Source organism: Ooceraea biroi, chromosome 7 (genome assembly GCF_003672135.1).
Source record: "Ooceraea biroi isolate clonal line C1 chromosome 7, Obir_v5.4, whole genome shotgun sequence".
Lineage (NCBI taxonomy): Eukaryota > Metazoa > Arthropoda > Insecta > Hymenoptera > Formicidae > Ooceraea > Ooceraea biroi.
Window position 1 is genome coordinate 10,050,034 of NC_039512.1, and position 10,714 is coordinate 10,060,747.

Genomic DNA, 10,714 nt, shown 5'->3' on the forward strand with positions numbered 1-10,714 from the left:
TTCGTTACGCTCGGTAACGATACAAGTGAGCATTTTCCAGCGGTACGGAAAGTACATACCATGAATAGCTTCGATTCGGCGCGAAGCGCGGTAGTCCAGTGGCTAAGCGCGAGACTCGTATTTTGCCATCCGCGCAAGTTGGGTTCGAGACCGAGTTGTGATAATTTTTTTTTTCGAATTTTTGTTTCTTTGTGTTTGCATTATATTTTTTTATTATGTAAATAATGATTTATTATGTTTTATTATATTTTGAAGGTATACGTATATAATGAGACATAAACATATACATTTAACATTTGTAAACTTTTTATTTATTTATATAGTTTGTAATACTGTCGAGTGTTTATTTATTATAAAATTCTGACATAACTGTACAGTGTTGCGGATGGAAAATTTATATAAAAGCATAAAAAACATAAATGCTTTTATATAAATTTTCATCCGCAACACTGTACAGTCATAGGCACAGAGGTTGTGACACTTTTTTTTAATGAGTCAGAATTTTATAATAAATAAACACTCGACAGTATACAAACTATATAAATAAATAAAAAGTTTACAAATGTTAAATGTATATGTTTATGTCTCATTATACATGTACGTATACCTCCAAAATATAATAAAACATAATAAATCATTATTTACATAATAATTTATTATTTACATAATAAAAAAATATAATGCAAACACAAAGAAACAAAGTCCGAAGAAAAAAAATTATCACAACTCGGTCTCGAACCCAACTTGCGCGGATGGCAAAACACGAGTCTCGCGCTTAGCCACTGGACTACCGCGCTTCACGCCAAATTGCAGCTATTCATGGTACTTTTCGTACCGCTGGAAAATGCTCACTTTTAGATGTAAATTTCTCCGAAACCAAGGCTCATACACCCAAACCCTCGAACACGACATTAATATTTTTACCTTCCCTTTCGAACGCACTATGACTCGTTCGAAAGTAGAGTTTACATGGGAAAGCTTCCTTGTGAATAGTTTGGACACGAACCATGTATCATTACCGAGCGTAACGAACTAGTTCACGTCCACTTTGTCAGGCGGCGCGTCAAACGTCAGGAAATGTGCCCGTGGAGGCTGGTGGCCGCTCTCAGGTTTCTCTCTGGTGACATACTAGACTGCGAACTCGAGCAATTGTGCGGTGTACCAGGTCTTCAGGCCTGGTTCAGACAGGACGCGTCAAACGTCGAGCAGCAACCAATCAGCGAGGCGATGAGAGCGATGAGACTACAGAACTCAGGGCCCCTGCACACAGGACGCGGTGGCCAATCACCGATAAGTATATTTAGTATTATCAGAAAAGCAAGACGGTGATTGGCTACCGCGTTGCCGCGTCCTGTGTGCAGAGCCCTAAGCAGCTTGAATATAAAATTCGGTCATGAATATCGGCCATTCTGTCTGATTGTGCATGAGACCTAATTGCTGCATTTAGATATGTGCAGGACATCGTTCAACAATATTATTACACCGATATTGTTAATAGATAATATCGTTCAGAATGAAATTCTAGATTGGTGTGAAGCTATATCACGCCACTCTAAAGGACGTTCGGCTAGTCACCTGTAAAGTTGGTGAATACTTGTTCAGGGCATCTATCACCGGGGAGAAGCCTGAGAGCGGTCACGCTCGCGTTTCAACTGCAACGCCTCAAACGTGGACATATGCGTTCCACTTGACGCTCCCAACGCTCGCGGCGTCATTCTATCTTTATTCAATATTCAGTGAGCAATAAAGACAGAATCACTTCAATCACTTCAATGTCCACGTTTGAGGCGTTACAGTTAAAACGCGAGCGTGACCACTCTCAGGCTTCTCTCTGCTATCACGTAACTTTTCCCCTAGGATGGAAAATGAAAACTGAAAATTTCTTCATCTCAGCAGCAAACCATAACGTAAAAGTTTACGCGAAATTTTCATTTTTCATATTCCATCCTAGGGGAAAAGTTGCGTGATAGATGCCCAGCAATAATTATTTCATACTTTTAACTGATATTATCTTACTTTTTGAATACTGCAGTTTGTTTTGTTTTTATACTCTTGTACATTACGATACTTCTTAGTTTATATGAAGAAATAGATTCCACGTGTCGGACTGTGATAAAACGAAAACTTTATATGCGTAGTCGTAGAGAATCCGCGAAGCAAATTCTGGTCACGTGCTAACATGCCTTTTCTCCCGCTGCTAGCAAGAGTACTGCCGGCAACGGCAATCTACAAAGGCGGAAGAGTGTATTCCGCATCAGATATTACAGAGAAAAAGATCGCAATTGCGACAGACGGATGCGTGTGAGTTAACCGTTTATTATTAAAGCCAGATTGTTTCCCGATAAATCCCTATGATCTTTTTCGTAATATTCGAATTTCAGTCAGAGTAAATTGAAGTAGATTGGACTTTAATTGGACAAATCTTGGATATCAGAATCCGTTGTATTAATCAGAACATAAATAAAACAAATGCAATACGATTAAGTAATGATCAGTTGACCCAGCAAACACAAAATATAACTATTATATAACACAGAAGTAACACGTAATATAACAACTGTTATATGTTATTAATGTTGAGGTTGCATAATTTACTTTGTAACTGCAATATAACTGCGTTATAAAACTGTTATATTGCTCTGTTATACATTGGTTATAACAATATAACAGTAATATAACTGAAATATGCGATATTATGTAACTGTAATATTTGCATATTATGTCTATGTTATATATCATTTTTAACATTCAGATGTCGAGTTGTCCGGTAGATGGCTTCGTTTCTCGCATGCAAAATATAATACAAAATATATATAGGAACGGTGATCACGGCAGGGCACAACTTGTATCGTAAGTCCATTTCCACGATGAAGTGGTACATTTTTGAACGAATAATAAGTAAGAGGAAAGTACGAACTTGTACATAACGTTTAGGAAAATAAATTAAACATACACCTGTAGTTGTAGAGAGAGGAAGAAAGAATAAATAATATATATTCCATTTATATAACATTTAAATAACATTTTAGTAACACGTTATACAGGGTGTCCCGGGTTTTAACCGACAAACTGCGGGAGCATATTCTACTAGTGGAAATAAGAAAAAATTCTTATATCGAGTTTGCTTAGAAATGCTTTATTACAAAGTTATAAACCAATATTGAAAAGAAATATCAGATAAGTAACAACGGATTTTTTCACAAAAATATAAATTATCTACGCAATGATTTAGTGACGCGTTTCAAAATGTTGTCCTTGCACATCGATACAAGCTAGACATCGACGTAGTACAGAATTTGTTACAGTACGACATTCCTGAAAATTTTGTTGCATCTCAGTAACTGAATTAGTAATTCGTTGCTTTAAATCTTCAAGCGAGATTACTTCTGTACTGTAAACTTTATTTTTTAAAGTTGCCCATAAATAAAAATCAAGAGGCGTTAAATCGGGCGATCTTGGAGGCCAGAAAACCGGTCCTCCTCGACCAATCCACCTATGAGCATAATGTTCATCTAACCAGTTTCTAACTTGTCTAGCATAGTGCGATGGACAACCGTCTAACTGTATCCAGCTGTTTTGGCGAAACTGCAATGGCACATTTTCCATCAAAATTGGTACATGTGAATACACATAACATAAACATCTTGGACCTTCCAAATTCTACACTATGTTCCGTTGTTACTTATCTCATATTTCTTTTCAATATTGGTTTATAACTTTGTAATAAAGCATTTCTAAGCAAACTCGATATAAGAATTTTTTCTTATTTCCACTAGTAGAATATGCTCCCGCAGTTTGTCGGTTAAAACCCGGGACACCCTGTATTATTGTTATATTACTGCAATTTCGTTTGAGTGGGAAATTACAACTAACATATACGTTACATGTAACGAACATGTTATATTGCGTGTTACGTTCTGTTATATTATGGCAATATCATTGTTATATGACTGTGTTTGCTGGGAATCTAAATTAAAAATTGACGTTGCACATTCCAGTGTTAAAGATCGATTGTTCTCGCTTGAAATAAAAATCTCGCTTAAACGATTTTTCTCCTTTATTTTTTAGCACCGATTCTTCATGTGCTACCAATTAATGACTAGAAAATTATACTGTACACGTTAGTGCGACTGATATGCGATGAAAATGATAACGGTACGGTGTTTTATTTCGTTATTGTATTTTCGATACCTGACGATTATACTCGAAACATTCTCTTCATTTCACCTTAACTAAAAATTTTATCCTGCAATATCTGTGAATTCTATCCAGCTATCGGAAAAGCAAGGAAGCACGTACCATTCCGTTCTATCCGTTATTGTCTCGCACCTTGGCTACATTTTGCATGAAGAGTGCACCATATACGGAATAATTGGCTCCAGGTAAGATTTAACATGTTCTAATTCCATATTTAGCAATTCCAGGATTGGAATAAAGATCTTCTGTATTTTTTACTCACTATTCACGCGAACGCGTTTTGCACTAATGTATTATAATGTAATTGCAACCAGAATGTTTCAAATGATGGAGAATTATTTAATTTTATTTTAATCAAGCTCGAGAGAAGAGGAAATGAAAATCAAATGACTAATTTAAATAATTCTGAAAGTTAAAAAGACTTTTCTCGGCATATTCTTAACAATTGGCTTTTTTAAATGCTATGAGAAACTCTGCTTTTTTCATATATTTCATATATTTAAATAACGATATAAAATATAATCTATGTTATGCGTCACTATATATCTGTTAGAGAAATCCAGAGATGTTCGCAGCAGAGCTTATGATTTTATTGAAACGGATATCAAATCACAGTCTATCAATATCATTTATGGAACAATGCACACAATTGATTTCCCTTATCCAATCGATAGATCAGTTGAAGCTGCAGGCAGAACACTCGGGAGAAACGTGATATATACTCATGAAACATATAATTCGGAAATATACAGATAGAGAACAAAATAGATGATTGCGAAACGAGCTGGAAAACGAGAATTATATGCAACAAAAACGTATTGTTCTGCCACGATAGTCTCGGTTTCATGAATTAAATTGGCGGTTTACGCGAAAAAAAGGATTTGTAATGGTCTTTTATTACGAACTGAGTTTTAAGGAGTTTACAAATTGTTTACAAATGTATTAGATGCAACAAATATTAGCATATTAAGCATATTAAACTGTTCGTACTTCTTTGTTCGTTCAGCTTCGAAAATTCGGTGGTCTAGGTTTTAAACAAATTTTCTTTCCGAAGATCATAAGGAGGATCAGAAAAAGACTGTACGCAGAAAGAAAGCTTTTGCGATTGTGAGTTGAAACTTCAATATCCGTCGAAATACCAGTTATGAAATTAAAGATATTTGCGAGATATAATTAGATTGTTCGTACTTCTTTGTTCGTTCAGCTTCGAAAATTCGGTGGTCTAGGGTTTAAACAAATTTTCTTTCCGAAGATCATAAGGAGGATCAGAAAAAGACTGTACGCAGAAAGAAAGCTTTTGCGATTGTGAGTTGAAACTTCAATATCCGTCGAAATACCAGTTATGAAATTAAAGATATTTGCGAGATATAATTAGATTGTTCGTACTTCTTTGTTCGTTCAGCTTCGAAAATTCGGTGGTCTAGGGTTTAAACAAATTTTCTTTCCGAAGATCATAAGGAGGATCAGAAAAAGACTGTACGCAGAAAGAAAGCTTTTGCGATTGTGAGTTGAAACTTCAATATCCGTCGAAATACCAGTTATGAAATTAAAGATATTTGCGAGATATAATTAGATTGTTCGTACTTCTTTGTTCGTTCAGCTTCGAAAATTCGGTGGTCTAGGGTTTAAACAAATTTTCTTTCCGAAGATCATAAGGAGGATCAGAAAAAGACTGTACGCAGAAAGAAAGCTTTTGCGATTGTGAGTTGAAACTTCAATATCCGTCGAAATACCAGTTATGAAATTAAAGATTATTTGCGAGATATAATTAGATTGTTCGTACAAATGTTATGCCATTGGTTTGCGAAGTATTGAATATCGATTTAACTTCGTACGCGTATACCAACCTTGGCATTGAATTCCCGTGCCTTCTGTGCTCTTTCCACGGTATCTACCCTTTATTTTCCGGGACGCTTTTCATAGCCCGTCGTTTTTCTCCCTCCTTTCATGCGCCCCATTGTTAGACTAGACGCTTTGGAACTACTTTTCACCCCCGGGGATCTCTGTCTATTCGCGCAACCGAGTAATAACCTCGGGTATTTTGTTGTTACTGAACATCGGAGAGATTTTACTCGAATGTTACCGCCGCGAGAAAAAGATTTAAGCTTTTCATTCGAGCTTCGCGATATTTTTCATCGGCATTATTCGTTCTTCATGCACGTAACGCAATGCACGAGCTCGACAGGATGATTTGAGAATCGCATATGAAACGTTAGCGTAGGTCGTTTATCTGAAGCTATAGAATGTCCTCACGAGTACGAACAATAAGTGAAGATTAATATTCATATTGTGACTCTAACTTGCAGCATTAATTCTGCAAGTTATAATTACGCAAGTTCACGATTGCTTAATCATTGATTATCACTTTATGTTTGTTCCACTTCTTGTTCCACTTTTGTCCAGCAATTTAGAGACTTATTAAAGTAACGATCGAGATACGTTACATATGTATGTTGCGCACTTTCCTTTACATCGTGTAATTGATCATTAAGTTAAGAAATATGACGTTACGAGTAATATATGGAACCTAAGCGCTATACAAATTGCCTTTCTCGGTGACTCGCCGGTGGCTTCGCTACGCAAAGCCGTGGTCTCACAAAGCGCTCTCTTCGTACCGAAGAAGCTTTTTCCGCCGCTTTCTTTACAGCCCTGCTGCCATTCTGACGGCTTAAGTCCTTCCTTAGCCGAGCTCGGGTAACGCCAACTTAACGAGATGTAATATTTATATTACTGGGAAAAATATTTTCGCACTTATGTATATTGTTGGTTTATGCTGAGCGATTCTAGGAACTGACTCTCTTTTCTTAACTGGAAATAAAGAAAGAAAGTAGCAAAGAAAAATTTTGCACAGCTTCGAACTTTATCTTCCCACGATTGAAGTCTTTCTAGCGGTACATCGATACAATTAGAACACGCGACTTGCTTTTCTTTAACAAAGTTATCTACTTTTTTCTTTAATTTGTTAAGTAATTTGATTTCTTTCATTACCTCGCATATGAAAAAAAAGTATTTACAAAATATTATTTTAATAAGAGTTTTTTAATTTAATTGTTTTTGCGATTGTAAAGTTATTTATTAAAGGATTTATTTTCTTGTGAATTTTCTATGATACGCATGTGTATGTAAGGTGTACGCATGCGTATATATTAAATTCTGTCCCGTTATATCTTGTTATATTTCATTGTGTCCGTTGCACTTTGTCACATGATGTTATCATTACATTTTGTTGTACAAGACACGTAGACTATACTACACGTATCTTATATTCGGCTGCGTTATTTCATTTGCCAGTATTGTCTCGTAGTAGTGTCGCGCGAGCTCTTCAGGACGTCGCTGACATTTCGAATCATCAAGCCGTTGCCGAGGTATACGTGCACACTACGCCGGAGGTTACTTAATTTCAGTCGCGACTCACAGGGGTGGGTTGATTCAATTATCGTGGTTCACCACGAACATCAAAGTGACGGTTTTCATTCTCTCCCTCTCTTTTCCATCTTCTATTTCTCTTTCTCTCTTTTTTTCTTTGCGTTCCTTTTCGCTCTCTCTCATCCCTTTGTTTCTCGTCAAAAGAGGGAGAGAATTCCAGTGGCAGTATGCCGACGTTCATAACGATACTCAAAAGCAAAACCTATCGAGTCCCCAGAGTGATAGAACGAACGGGACTAGATCTCAAAGCTGGCAAATGCTAATGGCAAACCGGATATCAACTACTCAGTTTCGGATCCACTCGATTGGAATGACTGCTTAATGCTTCTATTCTTGGTCGATTGGTTAATTTGTGTAAAAGAGGATTGACATAAACGAGGAAATCACAGCAAATCATTTTATCACAGAATGATGAAAATGTTATTTGGGCAATATTATATATTTATTTATAATTAATTAATATTATTAATATATTTTATTTTAATTATATTTTATTTGGACAATATTAATGCGAAATTCCTAAATTCTTTGACGACGAAATTAAATAAATTACGAGTCAATCGACCAAGGTTGTCAGAATATGGATATAAATTACAGCTGCATAGTGTAAATCCCAGAATACCACACGTCGTTTTAATAAATAAGAGACATCTATATAGTATTGATGCATAATCTGTTTGAAATATTCATCTTCATAGTCATTTGAAATATTCCATTAACTAAAGTGAAAAAAGAAATTATTCTATACTTTATATTTCTGTTTTTATTATTAGTTGTATTACATTTTGGAAAATTCTATTCTAACATATTGCATGACAATGATTGATTATATTCTATGAACAGACTATTATACAGAGTGTTGTTATATCAGTGAAATGAAGAACATACAAATGTTAACATTTTATTCATAATGGTCCCGATTTCGTCGCAAGTGCCATCCGAAGTATAATGCGAATATGCGAGAGAACCTATGTAAGGGTTGGCGCGCGATTCGCTCCCCCGGCATAAGGGTCTTTCTGCATCCCCTCGATCAATATTCCGTCCAGTGGCGTAGCAGGCGGATGACTATTTCTTTTCGCGTAACTATATTGTGATTCTGTTCGCCTCAAAATATACGCGAGCCTACGATTGTAAAAGGGCGTAATGATCCATGAGTACAAAATCGCAACCCAGTTTCGAAAATTGCTGCAGTAAAGAAGAAGAAGTAGATAAAAAAGTTAAAATTTACAATAATATACATATAATAATAGACGCTTCTATTTGTGAAAAATTAGAAATGTTACATGATATCAATTATTGTTATTTAAGAGGCTAAGAAATTAAATAGATACTTCCCCTTTAATGTCTCCGCAGCTCTGATTTTGCATAAATCTTCAAAAAAAGATAAAGATACTAGAAAAAAGTAAAACAAAAATCATACTTATAAGAAGTATCCAAAAAATAATGAAAATTTAATATTTTTATATGTCACTTATAATGTGATAAGAATTCTTGCAATAAAAAGCTGTACTTGGCAAGAATTTGGAGCATTTACATGAACATTCACGCGCGGTATGACCCAGGACGAGTGTCGATATTTTCTGTCAAAATTACATTTGCATAAACCACAATCGTTAGGCAAATCCGTTGTCGCCAGTCAGGATATTTAATTGCTGCACGTCATGCAACGCAGCTGTCAATGGGAAAATCTCTCCCAATAACACGATTAAATTCCATGCCAATTGCAGTGACGCAAATTGGTGGATGGCATATGGCTAAACAGGATTCTTGCTGGTCACTGTCCTCTATGTACACATTATGAAAACGCATACCTGCGCGCTCCACATCTTCGCAAACGTAATATCTCGTAGAGTCACAATTAAAGCGGTACATCAATCTATTTTTAATGAGATTTATGTGTACTGTCTATTAGTTAAATTACAGTTGTGCGGTGCGTTTCACCGGTTTGATGAATTAACCGAGGATAATTTCTAGTCGGTAAATACGGTTTATACAAGCACAGGGATATCAGTTACATGTATAACTCATGTGTTTAATATACAAGAGCACATATAATATACAGAGTGAGGTAATATTACCAACTCTCGTAAGATAAAGCGGATTGAGTCGAGTAAAAGAAATCTTGTGTCACCTTCATTACTGGACACTGTGTAAGTGCGTGTACTTTATTTAGGGCACAACGAAACCACATTTAATGCACGCGCGTTTTCCAAGTTTTCTTGTAACTCGATATTCCGTATTTCGTATCGTATTTTTTATTACGAAACAGATTTTTGTTTTGATTTCGGTTTCGGTATGCATGACTGATATTTCACGTGAATCACATACATGAAATATTTGTTAAAAAAAAGAAGATTGAAGCTTACTTCCATAAAGTTTATTCTTGATTATTTGTATTAATTTGGCGTGGGAGGAATTCGTTGTATGTGCTTTGTTGACAAAAATTTCGTTAACAATTGCAAAATACGATAAATTCAGAATTTGCACAATGTAAGAATATTTCAGGAATCTGTGTACACATAGAAAGAGATACTGTATTTCGTACATAGATATGTATTGGGTTGGCCAAAAAGTAATTGCGTTTTTTTTTATATAAATAAAAGGCGAATTTTTCATGGGAAACAAAAACTTGATTAAACAATATATTGTCCATTTTGTTTGATTATCTTTTGCCATTTTTCAGGCAACTTCATGATTCCGCGCTCAAAACAGTTCTTATCTTTTTCAGCAAAAAACAATTCCAAGAACGATTTGATATCCTCATCAGCAGTAAAGGTTTTACCATTCAAGGCGTTTTGCAAAGAACGAAACAAATGGTAATCTGATGGTGCCAGGTCTGGCGAATATGGTGGATGGTAACATCATGGTAACACATCCCATCCAAGCTGCAACAATTTTTCACGAGTGACCAAACTTGTACGTGGTCTAGCGTTATCATGGTGAAACGCAACACCTTTGCGATTCACCAATTCTCGACGTTTCTGTTTGATGGCATCGTTTCATTTATCCAGTTGACGACAGTATACGTCTGAATGAATGGTTTGATTCCTTGCAAGCAGCTCAAAATACACATACCTTTAAAGTCCCACCA